Raw genomic sequence first — 24,230 nt, forward strand, 5'->3', positions numbered from 1 at the left:
TCCTGGGACTTCTTTTCCTTCAGGGTTTGTTTGTTTTCTCGCCACCACCCCTCCTTTTAAAATTGATTTTTGAATAGATAATGTAGTCATGAGTTTCAAAAATCAGAAAATATAAAACAATGTTCAGCAAAAAAATTCCATCCTTCTCCACACCTCTCTCTGCCCAGTTCCTCTTTACACACACATGAGCACTTTCATTAGGTCCTTATTTATTCTTCTGGAGATTATGCAGATATAAGCAAATACAAATATAGTCTTTTTACAGAAAAAGTTGTCAACTACTGTGTGCCTTGCACCTTCACTCCATAGTGAAATGCAGAGAGCGTTCTTGTTCTTTGTCATGCCTGCACAGTATTCCGCTGTGGGGAGGAGCCAGATTTGTTCAACCAGCCCTCTGTGCAAAGACATTTGTAGGCGCTGCAGACAAAATCTCTCACTAACCCCAAAAACCTCTCTCACAGTAGGAGAGAAAGAAAACAGTTATTATCAAACACATATTAAACCAGATCACAGTGCACATCACAGACTGTCTGCTAAAGAGGTTGCACAGGCAGAAAGAAACCCCACCCTTTTACATAGTCCAGCAGACACAGCCTGTTACATCCGGGTTCTCAAATGATAGCTTGTCCTCAAATGAGGGAACTAGATAGCGCCATTTGTCACATCCTGAACTCACCTGGTGATGGGGGTGGCTCTCTGTGTAAGCTAATTGTCCTTATCCACAGGAAAAAGGACTTCATATCTTTATGAGAGAGGTTGTTTTGCAACTTGGAGTCAAACCCTGAAGCTAAGCTCCTCCCCTCCCATAGAGATGGGGAGATAGGGATGCTGGCTTCCTGATATTTACATGGCAAACAGAGGGCTCCCCTGTCCTTGGGAAAAACATTCCTGGGTGGTAAACCTGGCAAGAGGCTTATTCAGCTTTTTTTTTAGACTCCCACTCACGTGAAAGAAGCAGAGAAAATTTACAAGCTTTCCAAGTAAATGCTCTAAGAAAAGGGAGTGGGGCTGTCGCTTTCTCTTCTTGGCACCAGGAAGAAATATTTTTATTTGTATTTGCCCTGACAAGGGCATTTGGGTTGTTTCCAATCGTTCTCTCCCAGAAAGGATACTGGAGTGGATAATGAGCAAGAAGACCGTCTCTCTGTACTGATGTGGGAAGATGCTCCAAGATTAATCACACACAGGCGAAGCAGAGGCTGAAGATCGCGTGGAGTGTGGTGCTAGCCGTGCTAATATGTTCTGTCAAGGACTAGATGAGAGGGTGGGTGACTTGGTATTTGGAAAAGGCACCCTCATTTGACAACCCTCTCTATTGCTTTCACTTTTGCCCACTGTCCTTGGACGTCGTTATGACCTTGACAACTTTTAAGTGACTGTGCACACTCTCCTTAGGTGTCGGCTCTCCTCAGTCTCCTCTTCTGTACAGTGAGGACAATAAAAGCCCCTCCCTTTCAGGGTTATTGTAAGGATTCATTAGCATCACACCTGCAAACAGTAGGTGCTTGATAATTGTTATTTAAAAGGTTCCACTTTACGAGGATACCTGCTCTGGACCCTGGACACCCCTTCACCCCACCCCTCCCCTCCCCTCCCCTCCCTGAACTTAAGTCTAGTGTTGAGTCTGACCCAAGTCACGTGATGTCCCTATGGTCGAAGCAAGGAAGTTTCCCTGAAGAATGAGATCAAGACTTTGAACTCTGCTTGGGGTTGGCAGCGGGGTGGCCATCTCTGAGGATGCCCCCTGACAAGCTGGTATCTCAGGATGATTGGCGGGAAGGAGGTAAAGCAGGAAGGAAGGTGCCTTCCAGGCAGCGGAAACTGCACTTGGCAAAAGCGGTGGGGTGGAGGCAGCAGGCTGCATTTGAACACCTGAAAGGAGGACAGGGTAGGGAGGCCAGAGGCAGGTACAGAGGCCAGGGCCTTAGAGGTCAAGGTTATGAAGGGATGGAGGATTGGGCTGGCCTGTGTGGGGTTTTTTAGTGGGGTGATAACATTGCAGGGGGCACAGCAGATACGAACAGTCTTGGCAACTACTGCCGCCATTCTGGGCACAGAGGGCCCTGCACCAGGGAAGCTGCACAGAGGCCCGCAGAAATTTTTCTGGAAGACTGACTGAGCAAAGGGACTTTATACCAAAATGTCAGAGCAACCCTCCTTCCACCCCAGGCCAAGTGGTTGGGGGCTGAAGGGTTCTGAGTATGGGGAGCAAGTCGAGTCTCAGCCTCCGACCTTAAAAAACCAGAGCAAGAGGGTCTGCTCTGGTTTAAAACTGGCCACCCAAACTTCCGAAGTAGTGGTCCCCAGGAGACATTCCCTCCCACCATTCTCCTGGTAGTATACTGAGAAACTCTTAGAACTATCTAGGAACCAGAGCCTGAAAAGTGAGGCCTGGGGCAGGGGTCTCACAGGTCCCAGTGTTCTGGAGAGACTGACCTGGTCAGACCTGCCCTAGGTCTCGTTGAGTCCAGCCAGCCTCTGCCCAAGTGTCCTGAGACCCGACCCAGCTTCGCCTCCACTCCCTATCCTTTTTTTTTTTTCTCATTTTTCAGTTTTATTAGGTAGAATTGTTAGTTTGACTGCACATATACAATACATTGCATGTAAATACATACACACAATACACTGCACATGTTTTGTTTAGTTTACACATATGTACTGATCATGGCTTCTAAGAACAGTTTAGAGCTTTAGCTTTTTTAATTCACCTAGGTATCAAAGGAATAAAGCCAACCACAAAATAAGAATCAAGAACGCAGTAATCCAATCATAAAGGACAGTCAATCATCACATTGCAAATGTGGAAATTGAGGTCCGGAGGGGGAACATCTAGCCAGAGTCCCCCAGAAGATGGGCCACAAAGTCAGGGCACAGACCCTGGCTCTGAATGCAGGGTTTTTTCTAGTGAGCTCTTGGCATCAATGCTGAGGTACCACACTTCATATTTCTTTTGGTGGAAGGTAGTCCCGGGAACTAAGAAGTAAAAATCAGGCCAGGACTGCTCTGAGCAGAGACGCACAAATGCATCTAAAGGGGAACTGGGAGGTTTGACACCAACCTGCTTCCTCCTGGTTGCTCAGCACTGGGATCCCCGAAAAGGAAGCATCCACCATGTCCACCTTCACTGATGTCCACCATGGTGACCATTAATTTTATGGCTCTAGAGAGCCTTTGCGCTTCTGCCCTTCCTGGTGGGCTAGATGCCAGGGCATGGGCCCTTCCTGCAGTCATCAGCGGAGGGCCTCCACATGGCCTGGGCTCTTCCGGAGTTTTAAGTACTGAATTCTTACAGAAGCACTACAAAATACTTTCTATTGTTATCAGTCCTATTTTGCAAATGAAGAAACGGAGCCACAGAAAGGTTAAGTCTATTATCTAGGTCACACAGCCAGTGGGTGGCAGAACCAGGACTTGGACCCAGAATGCCTAGGCTCTGTATTACATGATTTTTCTGTGTCAGAGACATGAATCTTAAAGCACATGAACTGGCCAAGGAAACCTTGGCTTCAAATGGGGAAACTGGGCCACAAAGAGATACAGAGCCGCTGGGGTTCATTGTCATCTGGTCTGAAATAGAAACAGAAAACTCCAGTCCATCCCCCTGGACTCAGTCTCATCACCCACCAACAGACACACACACACACACACACACACACACAAACACACACACACACACACACTCACTTAAACTCCTCTGGAATTGCAAAGAAGGGGTGAGAAATGAGTGATTTGTAGGCAGGATGTGATTTACACATGCACAGACTAGTGGAATCCTTTTAAGGATGACTAGCAGAGGTGCTGGAACTTGCCAGAGTTTTGTCACACATGTGGCCTTGCACTTCTGATTTTGCAATGTCATGGTCTTTCCTGATTCTCTTCACGATGTTTACAGAGGTAAAACCTGGGGGAAGTCCCATGGCCAGTGTTGTTGCCAGGATTCTGCCCTTCATTTGGAAATTGCTGGATGAGCAGCTGGCTTCCTGATATGCCTTAAGAAAGAAAGCCTGCTCTATTACAACTTGCAATTTGGCCCAGACGGTGTCTTCTCTCAGGGCTCCAAGGTTAAAATGTAAGGTATGGAGCTTTCTCTCCTGATAGGAAAGATTATTAAGAGATTGAAGATAAGCAACAAACAGCATTGCTAGCTGCTACAGTGTCCACTCCCCAGTCTCTTTCATAGTCATAGACTCCCTGACTTTTAGCTGGGGAACCCAGAGTAAAGACCACATTTCCCAAGCTTCTTTGTGTCTAGGAATGGCCATATGACTAAGTTCAGACAAATGTTACCAAGAAAAATGCATATAACTTCTAGATGGTGGACTTCAAGAGTAGGGCAGGATTTCTACTTCCCATTCCTGCTGGCAGAAATACAGATGTGATGACTGGATCTCCAGTAGCTGTTTTAGACCATGAGGAGGCAGCCACAGGTTGAGAGTAATACAGCAAGGATATAGGAGGCTGAAACCATGATGATTGTGGAGCTACCATTCTGTCAGATTTAATGTGACAGAGAAATAAACTTCTTTGTTGCTTAAGTTTCTATAATGTGGAGGACATTTTGCTCCACAACAGCGGAATTCTCATATTTGTGTATGTATATTTCTCGATATGTATACATACATGAATATATAACACTCACACACATGCTCACAGTCACACAGAAAAAGGACTTGGAAAGATATATGCCAAAATGTTAGCCTAGTTAATTCTGGAGGAAGGGATTTCTGGTGACTTTTTTCTTCTTGACACTTTGCTATACTCTGAATTTTTCCTTTGAGCATGCATTATTTCAAAACTCAACAAAAATAAAGTCTAAAGAAAGGAAGCATCCTATAAACAGATCCTATTGTTTAAATCACCTTCATATGAGCCTTCATAGGTCACATACTCAAGGATTTAGATTTTATGGAATATTTGGCTTTGTTTCCTATGGATTATGGAACTTTTTTTCAGATGTTCTTTTGCTGAACAAAATGTCTTGGAGATCGTTCCATGTCCCTATGTATAGGGGGGCCTCGTTTCTTGTAACCAGCACAAAGCACTCCCTGGTTGGGTGTGCCAGGGTTTACTGAACAGCTCTGTTGATGGACACCTGCAGTTTCCAATTTTAAGCTACTGAAAACAACAACAGTGATGAAAGCCCTGAGACCTGTCTCTCTGTGCACTTGTGTGGGGCTTTGAAATCTAACAAACATGGGCTCTGATCTAGCTCCCCTGCTTATTTGCTGTGTGACCTCAGGCAACTTACCGTGCAGCTCTGAACCTCTGTCTTCTCACCTGTTAAATAGGGAAAATAATGAAGCTTGTCCCCATAACATAATTGTGAGGATAATAACATCTAAAATGTATCATATGCTTACTGCATGCCAGGCACTTTGCTAAGTGCTTCTCAAGAGTTAACTACTTTAATGCTCACAGCAGGAGGTAATGCTTAGATAGATGTCCTGAAAGTTTTCTAGAAGCTTCCAGCTTTCAGGCAACCAGCATGAAATCCTCTGGTTAAATCTTCACATGGAATCCTTCCACAGACTTCTTAGAATTGGTTGACAGAGAATATACTTGTATGATTTCAATCTTTTAAATTGTATTGGGATTCATTTTGTGCCCTAGCATACGGTCTAGCCTGGAGAATTTCCCACGTGCATTTGAGAAGAATGTATTCTATTGTTGTTGGGTGGCATGTTCGACAGATGTCTTTTAGGTCCAGTTGATTTATAGTGTTGTCCAAGTCTCCTATTTCCTTGTCGAGCTCCTGCCTAGCTGTTCTATCCATTAATGAAAGTAGAATACTAAAGTGTCCACCTATTATTATTGAATTATCTGTTTCTCTTTTTAGTTCTGTCCATTTTTGCTTCGTCTATTTTGGGGTTCTGTTGTTAGGTGCATATATGTTTATAGTTTTTAGATTATCCTGATGGATTGACCCTCTGATATTAATATGGGCAGTCCAGTTTTTTTATTATAGTTGTTTGCATGATATACCTTTTTCCATCCTTTGACTCTCAACCTTTCTGTATCTTTGAATCCAGAATGTGTCTCCCCAAAATAGCATATAGTTAGAGCTTGATATTTTTATCCTGTAAGAAAATCTCTGCCTTCTGATTGGACCTATTCATATTTAATGCCATTACTAATAGAATTAGATTTACATCTGCCATTTTACTTTATGTTTTCTACATGTCTCATGTCTTTTTTTCCTCTGTTGTTCCTAACTGCTTTCTTTTACATTAAATGAGTATTTTTTAGTGTAACATTTTAATTTCTTTAATAGTTTTTTCACTTTTTAAAAAAAACTGCTCTAGGTTTACTATATACATCTTATCGGAATCTATGTCAGATTGACACTAACAATTACAGTGAGATATAGAAATGTTACTCCTCTATTGTGCTATTTCCTTTTTTGCCTTTTTGTACTATTCTTGTTATATATATGTATTTGTTAAAATATATATATGTTAAAAATATATATATAAATGTTAACATATATATATATATGTTTAAAAAAAAAAACCACAACACTCCTCCTAGGAGTGTTCACTAGCAAGAAAGGAGGCAATGGGAGGGCAGAGGGAATCATTAGTTAGATCACCTGCTTTCCCCCAAATCTTTTGCAGACTCCAAAGCTAACGGCAGCCTTCCTTCTAAGCACTAGAGGAGGCTCCTTATCCCCCAGCTGCCATGCACATAATCATAAAGGCTCATAAAGATCTGGCCTGCTGGTGCCTCAAAACACCCTCCGTGAGGGCTGTTGGATGGCAGGAATATTGGGTAATATCCTCCAAACTGAGAAGAAACTTGGAGACCAAAAAACAAAGCAGGCAACTCCATAAAGTGCAACTATGAAGTTTATTGTGGGTAACACACACAAGCAGGACTGGGCAAACAACTGTCCAGAGGCTCTTGCATGGGGCACTCTGTATGCTCAAAGGGACACAGACGGACATAAGCGGCCAAAGCGAAAAATAGAATCTGACCACCAGGGGAGAAGTGCTTCACACTGACGGGAACCGGGGTTTTATCCTCCCCCTGGTGGTCTCACGACCATTATTCCTTGCAGACCGTTAACTATCTGTGTCAGCAAAAGGTATTCTTTCCATGTTCATATCAGATGAAGACAAGCGTAAAGTTGATAGGGAACTTCTCTGGCCTGGGCACACTCCTTGTGAGTAGGTTAAAGCTTAGTCAGACAGAAAGGGGAGGGGGTGGGATTGCAGGTCTAAGATGGAGCCGCCAAATGGAGTCAGTGTGGTTCAGCCACACAAGGGCCTCGACATCCGGAAAGATCCCTCTTTGACACTGCAAGTCCTATTCCCATCACTCCCTTTCCTAGGATGGGGAAACAAGAAAGTCCCTCCACCTCCTAGGCTGATGTATAATATTAATAAGTAACATTTATTGCTCAAAGAGAGCAATAATTATGGAGTAACACAGATGCTCTCATTAAACCCTTAATGAAATAGGTAATTATCTCATGGATGAGATTAATGAGGCTCAGAGAAGTTAAGTAACTGAACCAGATCACACAGCTGATAAGTAATAGAGTTGGAGTTTGAACCCAGGTAGTCAGGCTCCAGAACCAACAGGTGAGATCGTTCTACTGTGCTGCCCCCTGAAGGTGGTCATTAGAGAAGCCATTTCTCCCTGGCCATGGTAAATGTTTAACATCTCTAAAGGGAAACCCCCATTTGTACCATTGCCAATTTCCATGGTGTAAATATTCTCATTGTTGCTGATTTCAAGCTACAAATATAATGTTACTGAATGCAGCATTAGGATAAGATGCATAAAGTCAGCTTTCCCAGGCTGGTGCAGACTAAAAGCCCAAGGAGGGGGTGAACAGGAGGTGGGCAAGGGGGAATGGAGGATCTTTAAAGAGAGCTCTCCCACTGAAGAGCTTGTTGGAGTCCCCAGCAATCTGAAGTGCTGGCTCTTACTCCTGTCTTACAGATGAAGCAGCTCATGCCTTGCGCATTGGTTCAACGATTACTGCGCATACACTCTGTGTGGGCCCCAGATGAAAAGACTGGTACTGGGGATGACCCAGACCAGGTTCTACCCTGCATAACGGAGCTCGTGGGCTGACAACAGCCACATACACATGGCTCCCATGTGGCCTCTCCAAATGGGTAGCATGATGGTTAAGAGAGTGGGTTCTGGTCCCAGACTCCCAGTTTCAAGTCCAGGCTCTACCGTTCACTGGCTATATGATCTTAGGCTAGTTACTTAACCTCTCAGTTCCTCTGCTTACTCATCTGTGATAATGGTACCTACCTCATAGCATTGTTGGGAGGATGATATGAATTAATGCAGATAAAGGACTCAGAACAGTGCCTGCTGCACCATAAATGCTCAGTAAATGTTAGCTGGTTTTATATAACTTCAGCAATGCAAGTCTGTGTGCCCAGAAAGAGAGCGAGAAGAGAGAATGCATACACGGTGTGGGCGATTCTGCCTAGACATGAGCCCAGCTGTGAGCAAGATGCAGGGGGCGTGGACAGCATCCCGCACATCTGAGTGAGAGCTGAATCTAAAATTATAGTGTGCAAACCTTTGCAATGGCTACCACACACTGCCACCCTATGTATTCAGTGTATTTATTACTGCAAAGGACTATATTCAGAAAACTGCCAATACCTTATTTTACGATAGACAGAAAGGATTTGTCAAAGTTTTTAAAAGTGTATTTATTTTGATAATTTTATCCTCACATTAGAACCTACCACTCATGTTAAATGGTCTCCCCACAGTAACTTCTTTTTTTTTCCAAAATGATGAGTGTCAGAATAAACGGTGAGGACTTTCCAAAGGTTGTTCAGCTGGTAGTTGGGGCAGCTACAGCGAGACCTCGGCCTGAGGACTCACAGTGCAGTGCTCCTCCTTTTTTGATCTGGGCGCTGGGGAACAACCAAGACATTCTCCCAAGAACCCCTGACTTCAGCTTCTGGCTCCTTTCTGAGTGGAGGGGAGAGGCGGGTTTGCTTGCAGAACTTGAACTCACCCTAAAAGGGTGTTTGGAGTGAGAGGAAGGAGATATGGATTTGAATCCCAGCTTCACAACTGGCTCTATGTGACCTCCCTGAGGTTCCATCTCTATAGGTAGAGGTTAATATTTACGCTGACATGTGTATATATGTATATGTATATATGCAGATATACGTATATCACATACATCACACATACATGTGTATTCTGCATGTATATACATGCACATATGTTACGTACATGTGTGTGTGTGTTCTGCACATATATATATTGCACACAGCAGGGGCTCAAGTGCTTATTCCTTTCCCTCTGTGCAGGCGGTGGGCTCTGGATGCAATGTAGCTTTACGCCAGTAAGTGGCGCTGCAGCCCAAGAAGCAAGAAAAAGGAAAAGGGGTGCGCCTGTAGGGGTTGTTCAGCTGGGGTCCTGCAGATGAGGGAAGGGGTCATTCAGAGGGAAGGCGGGGGTCCAGACCCCACCAGTGGCTCCCATGCCCACATGAGCAGACACACCCAGCATCCCGCTTATGTGCATAATCAAGGACCAGCCTTACCTGGGAAGGAGGCCGTCCCATACAAGATTTGGAATCCTTACAACAGCCTTATGGGTAGTGCCAATGTGATCCCATTTTACAGATGAGGAAACAGCCCAGAGAGCCAAAGTGAACTGTGCTAGGTCACACTGGAAGTCCGTGGCTGGGTTGGGATTTGATATATGCCCATGAGAATACTAACAGCCAACCTTCCTGCTCCTGCTAATACTGTCCCTTCTGCACATATTAACTCATTAAATCCTCATAACAGCTCTGTGAAGTAGGTATTAGTATTTTTAGCTTCATGTTACAGAGGAGGAAATGGAGGCACTGAGAGTTTAGGTAAATTGTCCAAGGCCACACAGCCAGAGCACGAAACTGGGACTTTAACTCCAGGGTCTCTGCTTTAAATCACTGCGCTCCTGGCTTCCTGGGGCCCTACTGGGAAAAGGAATGCAGGGATGTAGGGACACACACACACACACACACACCCCTCATATTCACTTGCTCAGCCAGGCGGCTCCATACTTTACAGAGTGTGAGGTCCATGGGTGCTATGAAGTGAACCAGGCCACTCTGTGGGGGAGAGAAGAGACCTCCCCCTTGGAAAGACCTTGCTAAATGCTCCCATTTCCCCCAGGGAGCCTCCTCTTTGAAGTCTTCCTGCAGCCCCCCAGTGGACACGATGTCACTTCTCCTGTCACAGCCCCACTTTTGCAGTGAGGGCAGGAACTCTCTGGCTGCTAGGGTGGCACAGGCTGGAGAAGGAAGGGCAGGAGTGAAGCAGGGAGCCCAGCGAGGAGACCGTGGCAGTGACCCAGGTGAGCAAAGACAGTGGTGGCTGTGGCCCCAGGTGGTAGCTTTGGAAGTGGAAGGAATGATTTGGATTCTGGTGATGTTTTGAAGGATGAGCTAACAGAATTTGATTAATTTGATGTGTGGGCATGAGAGAGATTGTTATGATATGTAATAAAATATATTACCTACATTTTGTAATAAGGCATTCATTATCAAGGGCTGCATAACAAACTAACTCAAAACTTAGTGGCTTAAGATGATAATAAACATTTATACCTCAAACCATTTCTGGGAGCCAGGAATTGTGACATCTCTGATGATGGGCCTGTCTGAGGCCTCTTGCACTACCTGACCCTTCTGCCCTCACTCCCTCAAGATCTGAAGAGCACTCCCTGGAAAACCACCTGCATACAAATCTCCATCTCATCGTCTGTTTCCTGTGGACCCTGACCTTCAAGAAGGGCATGTGCTTGCCGGCTCCCCAAGGTCCCTGCCTAGCCCACCTGGCCCACCTGGAGTTTGAGTTCTCTACCCTTGCTTATGACCTGGCCTTCTCACAGTGCTGAGAAAAGAAAGAGCCAACACTTCCAATGCAGGGACCACGTGCTCATATGCTAGGCATTATTCTCAGCAATATATTCATTTAACCCTCACAATGACCTCATGATCCTTTGATCACACTGTACTTACTAAAAGGTGAAATTTAAACAAACAAACAACAAAAACAAATACCTGACAATGATAAGTGCTGATGAGAATGCAAAATGGTACCATCCCACTGGAAAACAGCCTGTCAGTATCTTATAGAATTATAAGTACACATAAAATATGACCCAGTAATTGTACTCCTAGGTATCTGCCTGAAAGAAATGACAGCTTATGTCCACACAAAGACCTGCATGCACATGTTCACAGTAGCTTTATTTATAATCACCCAAAATTGGAGCTGACCCAAATGCCTTTCAACTTGTGAATGGATAAATAAGTTGTGGTATATCCATACCATGAAATACTACTCGGCAATAAAAAGGGACAGAATTCTGACAAATGGAACCACGTGGATGAACCTCAAATGCATTATGCTGAGTGAAAGAAGCCAGACTCAAAGGCTACATCCTGTAGAACGTCATTTATCCCACACTCCTGCAAAGGCAAAACTATACAGAGAACAAGTCATAGTTGTCAGGTGTCTTCTAGTCCTAGGACTGCTGTAACAAAGTACCACAAACTGGGTGGCTTAAAAGAACAGAAATTTGTTCTCTCATAGTTCCAAGGCCAGAAGTCTGAAATGTGTCAGCAGGGCTGCACTCCCTCTGAAGGCTCCTGAGGACCTTGCCCCTTCCAGGTTCTGTGACCCCAGGCATTCCTTGGCTTGTGGCCACATCACTCCAATCTCTGCCTCCATGGTCACATCACCTCCTCCTTTGCATGTTTGCCTTTCTCATATTAGGACACTGGGGATGGCGTTTAGGGTCTGCCTGGATAATCCAGGGTGATCCTCAATTCAAAATCCTGAATTTAATCACTTCTGCCAAGGTCCTTTTTCCAAATAAGGTAACATTTACAAAATTCAGGATTAGAACTTGGTATCTTTGGGGGTACCTTATTCAACCTACTACACCAGGGATGGGGGAAAGAGACTGACTACAGAGGGCGTGAGGGAAATTTGGGGGCGATGGAAATGTTCTATATATCAATTGCGGTGGCAGTTGCATGACTTGGACATTTGTCGTGCCTCCCCCAAGGAGCCCCAGCTGTAAGTGGAAGAACTGGGGATGAATGAAGCAGACTCGACGCTGAGACCATTCTCAATGTAATCAACGCATTATTTATTATTTTGGAAGAAAGTGAGGTGAGTGGGGGTTCTGGGTTCCACTGCTAATAATTAAGCAAATAAGTTGGGAAAATGACAGGAATAGATGAGCTTCCTGAAAGCAGTGACATTTCACGATTCTCCCATTCTCTGGCTCTCAGACTCTGCTTCAGAATTCCGTGAGGCTGAAGATGCTCCCCACTTTGGAGGGTAGTTGTCTGGGAGGCGCTCGGTGGGCGGGGGAGAGGAGAGGATGCTGGGGATGGATGAAAATAATAGCAGGGGGGAGGGTTCTGACCCCTTTCCCTACAGAGCACTCATGCCCTTTCCCTGGGGACAAGGCCTCTGTCCCCTCCATTCACTCAACCCCAGCTGATGCCACACAGCCCCACCAGAGGCCTCCCCACCTCTTCTCATTGTCTGAAGGGCTCAGATGGAGGGGCAGCCCATTAACCCCTTCCTGGCCTCATTGCTTCACTCTGCAGCTGTCACACCCGCAGCCTCAGGCCCGGGCAGAGATGAGGACCCGGTAGTTAATCACAATTACCGTACAGTGTCAGCTGTGAGGCTGGCCTCCTCCATCGACTGCCAGCCGGCCCAGGCCAGGGGCGACCCGCACCAGCAATGCAGCAGATTCTAGGACCTGCAGAGGCAAAGAGAGGACAGTCCCTTCATGGTTCACTTCTGGGGACTTCCCCAAAGACCCCAGCAAGGTGTCCTCCATTGTCAGGGCTGCAGCCAGTAGTCTTCAAAACTGCCAAACCTGCCCCCTTGTCCCCAGCTCCTCTGCCTTATCCTCACAGTGGCAGAGTCCTCATCTTGAAACATCACCTCCTCCAAGAAGCCTTCCCTGACCACCCTGGCTGTCACTCTCTACCACAGGCCCTGGTTACATGTTGTTTTGTTTTATTTTTCCAAAGTCACTACCTAGAACTGTCTTAGACATTGACTGGTTCCTGTAAATATTAATTTTCCAGGGTTGAAGTAAGAAATGACCACAAATAGGATGGTTTAAGGCAACAGAAATTTATTCTCTCACAGTTCTGAAGGCTAGAAGTCTGATATCATGGTGTCAGCAAGGCCATGCTCTCTCCAAAAGCTCTAGGGAAGGACGCTTCCTCGCTTTTTCCCAGCTTTAGGGGGTTGCCCACAATCCCTGGTGTTCCTTGGCTTGTAGGCACATCACTCCAATCTCAGCCTCTGTCATCACATAGTCTTCTCCCTTCTTGTGTCTGTGTCTGTGCCAAATTTCTCTCTTCTTATAAGGACACTAGTCACTGAATGACCTCATACTTAATTACATCTGCACAGACCCTATTCCTAAAAAAGGTCATATTCACAGGTGCCAGGGGTCAGGACTTAAGATCACACAATCCCAAGAAGTATGTTTTCTCCATGTGTCCTAAGAGAGCAGGGCCCTGTTGGCTTTGTCGTGGGATGTGTTCTTTACGCAGCCATCAATTAATTTTAAAACAACACGTTTTATCAAGGCCTCTGCCCCAGGCCAGAGCTGGGCCTGGGGAGAAGGGACCCTGATGGAGTCTCTGGCAGGATAAGCCTGCTGCCTAGAGGGGAATAGACAGGGAAGTGGTTTGGTCCCCAGAGATGGCTCCCATCCATCTCTGGGAGCCCTGGGATCCAGTTCCCAGTGAGCACAGTGCACATGGTAGTCTGGACAGATGAGGAAGAGGGGAAGGCCAAGTATAGCAGGGCCATAGTGGCCAGAGGAACCCACGCAGACTGGAGATTGGTGAGAACTTCACCAAGCAGCTGAGCCTCAAAGGAAAAACTGGATGAGGAAACAGTGTAGGTACACAGGACTGAGCAAGCCAGGGCGCTGAGCTGTCTGCAGGTAGATGGCAAGTACCTGGAGCAGATGCTGCCTGATGCTGCCTGGATGGGGCTGGATAAAGCAGGAAGACCTCAGGGTCTAAACTTTGCCCTAAAATGATGCTGGGGAGCCACTAAAGGATTTAAGGCAGGGGCATGTCGATATCAAATTTGCATGTAACTGATCTCTTCATTTTTCGTTTGTATTTAGGTAGTACATTCACCTATACCATTTTAAAAATTATTTGTTTTTAAATTTTATTCTATTATTTGTTTTTTAATGGCGGTACTGGGGATTGAACCCAGGATCTCATGTAAGCTAGGCACGTGCTCTATAGCAAAAAGTCTCCCTCTTCCCCAGCCCCCAGCCACCCAGGTCCCCTCTTGTAGGCAACCACTGTTACCAGCCTCTCCCAGAGAGAATCTATGCAGATATAAGCAAAGTTCTTTTCCTTTTAAGCATAATTTACACATTGTTATGCACCTTGTTTTTTAAAACGTATTGATGTGAAATGCATACATGTAACCAACACCCAATCATGATCCAGGACATTTCCAGCACCCCAAGAATTCTTTCCTGCCCCTACCCAGTCAAACCCTCCACCCCCAGAGGAAGCCACCGATCTGGTTTCTATCACCATAGATTCATTTATTTCACCTGTTCTGGAATTCCTTACCAATGGCATCATTACAGCAGGTTACTTTTTGTGTCCAGTTTGGTTTTGCTCAGCATGCGTTGAGATTCTTCCAGGTTGTTGCATGTATCATTAGTTCACTCATGTGCACTGCAGTGTAGCATCCCACAATGTGGGTTAGCCAGTTTGCTTACCATTCCCTGGTTGACGGACACCAAGCTGCCCCAGTTATTGTCTGTTACAAATGAAACTGTCATGAACATTTGTGTGCAAGTCCTCGTGGGGACATGTATTTCTTTGTCTTTTGGGCAAAAATCTAAGGGTCATAGGGTGGGGGGAGGATGATAAGGCCTGAGCCCACATGTGACCAATTTAGGTGGAGACAGTCACATTCTCTCCAAACCTAAAGAAGAGAATGCTAAACTGGAAATGAAGGTACAGGTACTTCCACGACACCCTACCCACAGCCTACACTTTCATCTGATCCCAGCACGCGTCTCCACCCCATTGCTGATTCCACTCCCTTGCAGGGTAAGTTCCAGGCTTCTCCCCAACAAGCCGCTTTTCCCAGGTGTATCTTATTGATCTTACCACAACCCTTTGCACCTGCTGAACCCTTTTCCCGCAAAGCCTGCCTCCGCCACGTCCCTCACCTGGCTAATTTCCACTTGCCTCTCAGGTCTTATCTCAGGCTGGGTCTCCTCTGCCGAAAGGCCTCCGCTGGGCCCACGCCCTGATGCTGCCCTTCCTCTAGTATTTGCCAGCATGGGTTATTATTGTCAGTATAGAATTCGGCCTGCAGCACCAGAGAGCATTTCGCTGGTTAGAGGGTTACCCAGAAGGGCCCAGCCCAGGACGCGGCATTTAAAAAATGTGACCCACCAGCCAGGCCTTGTTCTCAGCACTTAAGCGGACTAACTCATGCAATGCTCCGCAAAGCAACACTGTAAATGGGCCAATGAGTGAACGAATGAACGAATGAATGAATGAAGTACCCACCAGGGGGCGGTGGCGCTTTGCCACGCAGCCCCGGCAGAGCCGCTTTCCCACCGCCCCTCCTCTTCGGGTCTCGCCACAGCACCCCCCTCTCCCCACCGCAACCCCAGCCCCACAAGGGAATCATCCGCCCCGCCCGCCCCCTCCCCGCCTCAGATAATTAACTCGAACCAATAAAACGCTGATTGCGGCGCCTTTGTACTCGCCGCCTCGGCATTGTCATGGAAAACGGGGTCCCCTCCCCATCCGGGCTGCCCGCCCCTCCCCGGTTCCCGCAGCTGGCCCGGAGTCGGACGGAGCCACCTGGACGGGACCGGGGGACCCCGAGCCGCCCGGCGCCCCGTCCATCTGCTCCTGGCCCCCACCCGCGCCCGCACCGTCAGCTGCGGACCCGGCCCAGCCCGGAGTCGGCGAGGGCTGCCTGCGAAGCCCGCACCTCTTCCCTCCGCTCCGCCCCGAGAGACCCGGGGGAGCGGGCGCCCGCGATGCCCGCCTGCAAGCCTGGGTCTGTCCTCAGAGGTGGCGGGGATGGAGGTGCGTTCATGGTCAGAAATAATAACAAGGATGAGAAGCCAAAGGGTTCAGAAGGGAACCATCGGTGGGAGAGGCCCCCCTCCCCATTTCTAGTTCCCCAAGAAGACCTTCTAACCTGTATACGTACATGCATGAATATACTTTAAAGAGGATACAAGCAACACGGGAAAACAGGTTGGAGGGAACCAATTTAGAGAACGCAGAGGGTTTCACAGAACTGTTCCCCCTTCATCCTCACCTCCCCAGTGACTGTCAGTTTGGGGGATATTTCTCCAGAGAGATGTCTCTGCATGCATCCTCAGATGTATCTGCATATGCACTCATGTATTACCCTACATGGAATCATGCACTTCCTATTATCTATGGGTGGCTTTATTTTACTTGACAAAAATGGCTAGAGATCTTTCCACGGCGGGGTTGTTTACAGAACAACACAACAGCAGGCCCCCTCGGTTGGCTCCCACCCTGACCCCATTTCAGTCTGGGTGTGGTCTGCTGCCCGGCCTGTGTGCTTTTCCCGAGCTCAAGTAGGGGAGAAGGGTCTGCCCTTGCATGAATGGGGGGTGGGGTGGGGTCTGTGTTTCTGGGCTTCTGGGAACCTAAGAGGTCTTTGAGCTGCCTTTCAGCAGAGAGGAGTGGACTAATAATATTAACAGCAGCAGCAGCAGCTGTAAAGCAAAAGTATCCAAAACATGGAAACAAGACAAAAGACTGAGTATCCTTTCAATGTCATCCTAAGCACTGTCTGATCAGCGGGCCAGGGTCACCTGATTCTCTAGGCAATACACCTTTGTTTGACTTCGCTGTTTATTATTGATCAGAGTCCCTATTCAGTGAAGTTACACCTTATCTTGTAAAAGATGCACAGTTGCAAATGATTTCTGTCCTATAGTAAAAATAATGCAAAAGCTTGTGGTTTTGTTGCCCTGTAAGATATTCATGGGGGAGGGGAGGGTATAGCTCAGCGTTAAGAGTGTGTGCCTGGAATGCAGAAGGTTCTGGGTTCAATCCCCAGTATGTCCATAAATAAACCTATTTACCTTCCCCCAAGAAAGAAAGTGGGTATATTATTTTTAAATGATTTTTTAAATAAAAGTAAATAAATAAACCTAATTAACCCCCCAAAAAAGAAAGAAAAAAAAGAAAGAGAATGTACTATTTAAAAAATGATTAAAGAAAGAAAAGACATTCCCCAGTTTTGTACCTAACATGGCCATCTTGTCCGCCATTGAACCAGTTCTACCATCCTGCTGGTTCCCTCATTAATGAGTTAAATAAGCCTTTGATGTGTGCTTACTATATATATTTGCACAAGATTTGTGTTTTCAGCTTTCTGGGAATAATACTTTGAACTGGTTAACTTTTTTTGAAGGCTTACTCTGTGCCAGGCGCAGTCCTCAGGGCTTCACTAGGAAGAAGGGGCTTACCAGGGCTGACTCTAGGGTGACAAATCTGGGTGCGGATTCCCCTTCAGCCACTCACCAGCTGTGAGATCTCAAGCAAGATTTTACTAGGCACCATCTCTGTGCCAGGCTCATCCACATTCTTATCTCTTATTCAACTCAGATCACATTACATCCCTGCAAGATGAGATTTGCTTTCACATTTTCCAGTTTTTTGTATGTCCTGTGCGTATCCCTTCCCTCAAGACTCAGGGTCTTCAACTGTGAGGCAAAGTTGGTGATAGCTCCCTCCCAGGATGATGTGAAGATACAGTGTGATAATGCCTAGAAAAGTAGCTCCATCAGTGCTGCATCTTGTTACTTGTGGTTCAGTAGCAGGAAGCTCAGAGAGGGGAAGTAACCTACCCAAAGTCACAAGGTCCCAAAGGCCATCACACCTGCTGCCTCAGTCATTTAATGGCTCAGAGCCTCCAATGTCACATCTGTAAAATGGGAATAACCAAACCACCAGGAGCTATTCCCAGATAAAAGCAGACTCTACCTGGCAGAGAGGTCAGCTGTTGTAGCAGCTGCAAACTTAGTTCTGTGGTTGTGTGAGAGCGGAAGTGTTTATGTCATACACCAGATCATCTGTTGCGATGCCTTTTGGCTCTTGCTTTTACAGCCAGCACCTGAGAGAAGAGGTATTTTTCTTTCTTCCACCCCAATAGGATGAGTGTTTGTGCCCTGAGCTCTAGGCTCTTGCTCCGGAGTCCTTGGCATCTTCTTTGTGTGTCTAGGGTTTTCTTTCCTGAAATGGACCCCACTCAGATTTGTGGTCAAAGGTGGCAGCTCCCAAGACCTCAGGCTTAGAAGCTGTATTCATTTTCTGGGGCTGCTATAAGAAAGTACCACGAGCTGAGAGGCTCAAAACAACAGAAATGTATTGTCTCCAGGTCTGGAGGCTAGAAGTCTGAGATCAAGGTATTAGGGCCATGTACCCTCTGGGGGCTCCCTTAAGATCTGTTCCATGCCTCTCTCCTGGCTTCTGGGGCTTGCCCACAGTCTGTGGCATCCCTTGGCTTGTAGACAAATCACTCTAGTGTCTGCCTCCATTATCACCTGGTGTTCTCTCTATATGTCTGTGTCTGTGTCAAAATTTCGCTCTTTCTATAAGGACACTGGGCATTGGATTAGGGTCAGCCCTACTCCACTGAGACCACATCTTAACTTGATTACATCTGCAAAGACCCTATTTCTAAGTAAGGTCACATTCTGAGGTTTTGGGTGGACACGAATTTAGGGGAAGGGGGGATGTTATTCAACCCAGTACAGACAGCAAGCATCTCCTTGGTGATCCTGAAAGGAAACAACCCTCCTCGCATATTTTGGATTACAAAAACCCCAGGATTCGGGCGAGACCCTCGGGATGGGCAGTATCGGGTGTCTGGTCATCCTATTAGCAGGGAGCTAGGAGTTGTATCTCCTCTGATTAGACAAATAAAACATGAGGTGCCAGTGAGGACCAGACAGTGCCCACCACTCATGTCTCTGCTCCAAACTGTGTGCACGAGTGCTGGGCTATGAGCTGCCAGCAGGCCAGCCTTCCTCTCTGGTCTGTACTTTCCTAATCTGTCAAATGGGCACAGTGAATTCAATTGCACTTGTATGAATTTTGAGACCAAGCAAAATTTATGGTGGAAAAATTAGAATAGTGGTTAACATGGGGGTTGGGCAGGAGAGAGCCTGTTGGGTGATGGAAATGTTCTATAACTTGATCTGGATGGTAGTCACACAGGTATTATGTAAGTACATGTGAACATTCATTTAATGGCATGCAATGTGTGCTCTCCGTACTTTAGTGTGTGCATTTTATACCTTACTAACAAGGTAGAAAGGAAGGAAAAAGGAAGGAAGGAAGGGAGGGACGAGAGAGAAGGGGAAGGGAGGGAAGAAAGATGAACACAATGATCCTTAGCCAGGCCTGGCTTCCAAGCCTTTCTGCAAATGGTGGGTGGAGGGGCACTGAGATCCAGCCTTGGCAGCAAAAATAGAATGGAGGGGCTGGTGTCGGGCATGGCCCTCTTTCTTTGTCCTCTCATCCCAGGCCTCCCCCCTCGAAGAGAGAAGGTGAGACTTCAGAGTCACACCTACTGGCTGTGTGACTTTGGGCATGTTGCTTGCCTTCTCTGGGCCTCAGGTGCCTCATCTGGAAAATAGGGACAATACTTTCAAAGAACTGTGGTAAGGGCTGAACTGTCCTGGCCCAGGCCCCAGCATGGAGAGGGAGTTGTGTCTGAGCTCCAGCTACCCTGTCCTGACAGCGGCTACAGGCAGGTGAGAAGCAGTGCTGGATTCCAGGGTTCAAGTCCTGATTTTTCCCACTCACCACCTGTGTGATGGTGGCTCAGTCACTCATCTTGGTCTCCCCCTTGGGAAAATGCCTTCCCTCCCAAGGTTGTCATTTCATTCACTGGTTCAACCTGGCCCAGTTTCCTACACATTTTTGTGGCTCAATCTGCTCATCTCTAAAATGGGGATGAGACAATCCCTATGGCATAGGGTTGCTGTGATGATGCAAGGAATCTGCATTTAGAACAGCAACTGGCCCAAAGCAAGGACTCCAGAAACCTTAGCTGGTGTCACTCTCTGTGCCTGCCCATTGATGGAACTCCTGCTGTGTGGTGGGCACCAGGCTGGACATCCAGAGTCCCAGTGGGGCTGGCAGTCCAGCAGGTGGATGACAAGGTTGCCTCGAAGCACCCAGCCTTCTGAGGCTGCTGCCTCCCAGGCTGAGCATTTCAGCTGTACCCAGGCCAGATGCACGGTTCTGCCAAGCGAGGCGCTTAGAGAGGCTGTCACCCTGCGGCACAAAGGCAGCTCCTCACGTCATGGGCGGGGCCAGGAAAGAGCTCCAACCACCTGGCTCTGCAACTGCTCCCAGGGCAGCCTGGCCCCAAGCCTGCGCTCCCTGCCTCTCTGAGCCGGAAAGGATGGGGCAGCTGCAAAGGCAGGGGCAGGAGGCACGTCCGAGATCCGGGCAGAGAAGGGGCAAGGGCAGAAGCACAGGGCCTGGAGGCCAGGGAAGAAGGGAGCCCGTGAACAGTGAGAAGAGGAGGGGAGGGAAGGAGATTAAGGGGAATCCCTGACCCTCACTGAGCACCCAGCGGACCAGGCTTTGGTCTCAGTTACTCCTCATAACAACCTCAAGAGTGATGCCCATTAATCAGCACCCCATTTAACAGTTCAGGAAACCAAAGCACAGAGAGATTAAGTAAGTTGCTTAAGGTCACACAGCCAGTATGTGGTAGAGCTGGGATCTGAACCTAAGGCAGCCAGAGTCCATGTTCTCCATCACCATGAAGATGAAGAGGAGGGAAGCTGGGAGGGAGGGGGAGGAGAAGAACGACTGGACAAAAGAAAGGCAGAAAGAAGGAGAGGAAAGAGAAAATGAGAAAAGGAAGGAAAGAGAAAGGTGCAAAGAGAGAGAAGGCGGAAGAAGAATAAAGTGGAAAGAGGTGAGGAGGAGGGAGAAGGAAACGTTCAGGAGAGCAGGAGGCCCCTCCTTGGGGGCCTGGGAGAGGGAGGCTGCCCTCTGCCCCGCCCCTCTTCCCCCCTCCCCCGCCCCTCTTCCCCCTGCCCTCCCCCCTCCCCCAACTCCCACCTCGACACCCCCCACTGCCTGGCATGGAGCTGCTTCCTGAATTGCACACCAGGCTCTTGGGATGGCCCTGACCACCACACCAGAAGACATTAGCTTCTTGGAAACAAACCAGAGAAGGGAGGTTGAGGGCAGAAGAACCAGAAGGCCTGCCAGGTGAGAAGCCCCCTGTGTGCCTGGCCTGAAGGGCTTGTTTCTACCCCACAGCCACCCTCAGGCGGACTTGTCCCCTGTCCAAAGGTGGAAAAGCCCAAGTCAGAAGGTGAAGTATGTCCCCCAGTGCACAGGGCTGGTAAAGCCCCGATGCGGGGCTGGAGCCCACAGTCCACCCCAGAGGCTGCTGCCTTCTGAGCCTCCACACTCTCCAGCCTCCATCCTCAGCCCAGTATCAGCATCAGCAGCAGGACCAGCCCCGCGGGAGAAGCCGGCTTGTACACAATCAAATGGGTATGTTCACCCTCTTCCTCTTAAACTGACCTACTTGGCAGCCCCAGGCCCATCAGCCTCTCTGAAGGGCAGCCGACAGAGGGCACAGATAGAGAGGAGGAGAAGCCAGCCCAGGCCACTTGCACTCATCCTGGACCAAGCCGACAGCCCACTGCAGTCAGCATGGGCTGCGTCATCCGCTTAAGCGAACATCAGCTCATTCCACTGGGAACTCTGGAGTCTGAGGGCCTAAGGTGCAGTTTTGGATGGCCTGGGATCCCTTTGAACATGCACCCCAATTTAATTCTGTGTGTAGCTGACCTTTTCTGGCCTTTGGTTTTCATCAGACTCTCAAAAGGGGTTAAATCTCCCAAAAGGTTAAGAGTCACTCAGAGACATTTGCCCAAACAACCTGTGAATTATTGCAGGTGAATTTAGAAAACCATAGTGGAAAAGGAGGCCTGAATCTTGGAACTCTGAGGACAGGGGCCTGGCCTATTGTAATCCTTATCTCCAGTGCTTGGTTCACAGTAGGTGTTCAGTAAGTATGAATGAATGAGTGAACAATTTACAGAAAGCTACCAGGGCAACAGAAGGAGCCAAGAAGGGGTGTGGAGAAGCCCTCATTATTTGATGCTGCATTACAAAACTCAGTAGCCCATAACAAGAACAGTAATTTAATAGGTTTCATGATTTCTCTGGTCAGGAGTTTGGGACAAATATGGCTGGCTGGTTCTGGGGCTGCTCTCATCTGAAGGCTTGACTGGGACTGGAAAATCCACTTCCAAAGTGGCTCATTCATATGACTGGCAAGATGGTGACAACTGAAGGTGGGACTTCAGTTCCTTTGCATGTGGGCCTTTCCACAGGCTGCTTGAGTGACTTCACAGCATGGCTGCTGGCTTCCCCAGAGTGACCAAGCCCAGAGACCAAGGCAGAAGCTGCAGCACATCTCATGACCTAGCCTTAGAAGTCACATTCCACCATTTCCACAGAATTCCTGTGTACTGGTTACACAGGTCAGCTTTTTTATAACTCAGAGTTGATGTGAATCTCAGGAGAAGAGGATCCTTGGGGGCCACCTTAGGGGCTGGAGGCCACAGGGTAGTCAGGGAGGTGAGAGGAAAATCTGGAGAATTCAGGGCCATGGAGAGCAGAGGTCTCCTGCAGAAAGTAGCCCTGCCCTGAACAGAGTTGGGGTTGTGTTTCAAGTCCAGAGCTTGACCACATTTCCCAGGCCAATCTTCCACTCTCCACCTCACTTCTGGCCATACCTTCCCCCAACTATGTCATCAGTCCAGACTTGCTGGGTTTTGATCAATTCTGTAAAAACAACACAATTCTCCTACCTCCAAGCCTTTATTTCTACTCTTTTCTCTGCCTCGAATGCCCTTCTCACTGCTCCCCTCAAGCTACTTCCTCCAGGAAGCCTCCCTAAATGCACCCTACATGCATCAGTCACCTCACTCAGTCCCTTGTACATCATCCATGGCCGCATAGACCCCCGTGTACCATGTCTGCCTCCTTCACCCAAGTGCCCTGGGTTGGAGGGCTGACCCACAGATGCCCAATGCTGTACACTGAATGCATGAATAATGGGTGGGTAGCACCCTACACACAACAGGCACAAAGAGGAACTGAGGCATAGCTGATTACCTCCCTGGGTCTCAGTGTCCCCACTGGTCAAATGTCAGGGAGGCCCCTTCCAACCCCAAGATTCTGCTATTATATCCTCCTGGAAGCACCCAAGGACAACACCTTGCAATGAGAATTGAGAAGTCAGGGCAGAATTCAAATTCCAGAGCCTCCACTTACTTCATCTGCAAGGTCGGGCAAGTCACTGACCTCTCCACACCTCAGATTCCCCAGCTGTAAAAGGTACTAATGTTCCTGTTAAACAGGGATAACTATATGTGAATTGTCAGATTGCTCCAGTTCTGAAACTGCACTCATCCAGGTAAATGCTCCGCCCAGAGCCTGGCGCATGGAGGACACCAGTGACAGCCATGGCAGGAGTGCCCAGTCCCCCTTCAAGAGAGAACTTGTCCTTCAGGTGCCAGGAGAGTGGTGAGCCTCCAGCCTCCAACTGCACCTTCAGGAACCTCCTCAACTTTTGAGCCGAGGCCAAGCTCTTCCAGGGCCAACCCAGCCAATGTCCGAGCCAGCAGGAAAAGCAGGGCCGGGTCACTTCTGCCCAGCGTGGGGCTCCCCTGATGGGCGCGCTCTCCTCTAGAGCTCCCCGTTGGATTGGCAGTGCCAGACCTGCTCTGTGGTCTCCAGCTCTCCCTCCAATTCTGCTCTGCCCGCCTTTGTCTTGCCCAGGCATCAGGCCCCCATAAACCTCTTACTCTCCTGGCTCCATCTCAGCATCTGCACCTGGGGGACCCAAACTGACAGGGCACTCACCAGAGCAGTGGTTCCCAGGACTGGCAGCAACAGCATCACCAGGGAACTTGTAAGACATGCCCATCCTCAGGGCCCGCCACTCCCCGGACCTCCACTATGAGACCTGCCGTCAGAGAGAGCTATTGTTCAGACATCATAGTGGCAGTGCGGTAGGGGCTGGGGGTGAGGGGGCGGTCTGTGGGAAGAGGAGAATGTTTTATCACCAGCTCAGCAATTCCCCACCTGCCAAGTTCCA

The 24,230-nt window shown here is 48.0% G+C and overlaps 1 long non-coding RNA gene across 4 annotated transcripts in view; it reads right to left on the reverse strand.

Annotated features, from left to right (window-relative positions):
* Window positions 1–12,117: 12,117 nt before the first annotated feature.
* Window positions 12,118–24,230, reverse strand: part of LOC105073604 (uncharacterized) — a 71,321-nt gene continuing 59,208 nt past the window's right edge. For 3 of the 4 annotated variants that reach the window (XR_012500584.1, XR_012500585.1, XR_012500586.1), the window contains 4 exons: window positions 23,996–24,098; window positions 14,633–14,825; window positions 12,673–12,768; window positions 12,118–12,381 (listed from right to left, as the gene is read on the reverse strand). This is a non-coding gene — a long non-coding RNA (uncharacterized LOC105073604). Of the gene's footprint in view, window positions 12,382–12,672; window positions 12,769–14,632; window positions 14,826–15,243; window positions 15,387–23,995; window positions 24,099–24,230 lie in introns of all 4 variants that reach the window. The other variant, XR_006726955.2, reaches the window with a different exon arrangement.

The sequence above is a fragment of the Camelus bactrianus genome, chromosome 19, assembly GCF_048773025.1.
Source record: "Camelus bactrianus isolate YW-2024 breed Bactrian camel chromosome 19, ASM4877302v1, whole genome shotgun sequence".
Classification (NCBI taxonomy): Eukaryota; Metazoa; Chordata; class Mammalia; order Artiodactyla; family Camelidae; genus Camelus; species Camelus bactrianus.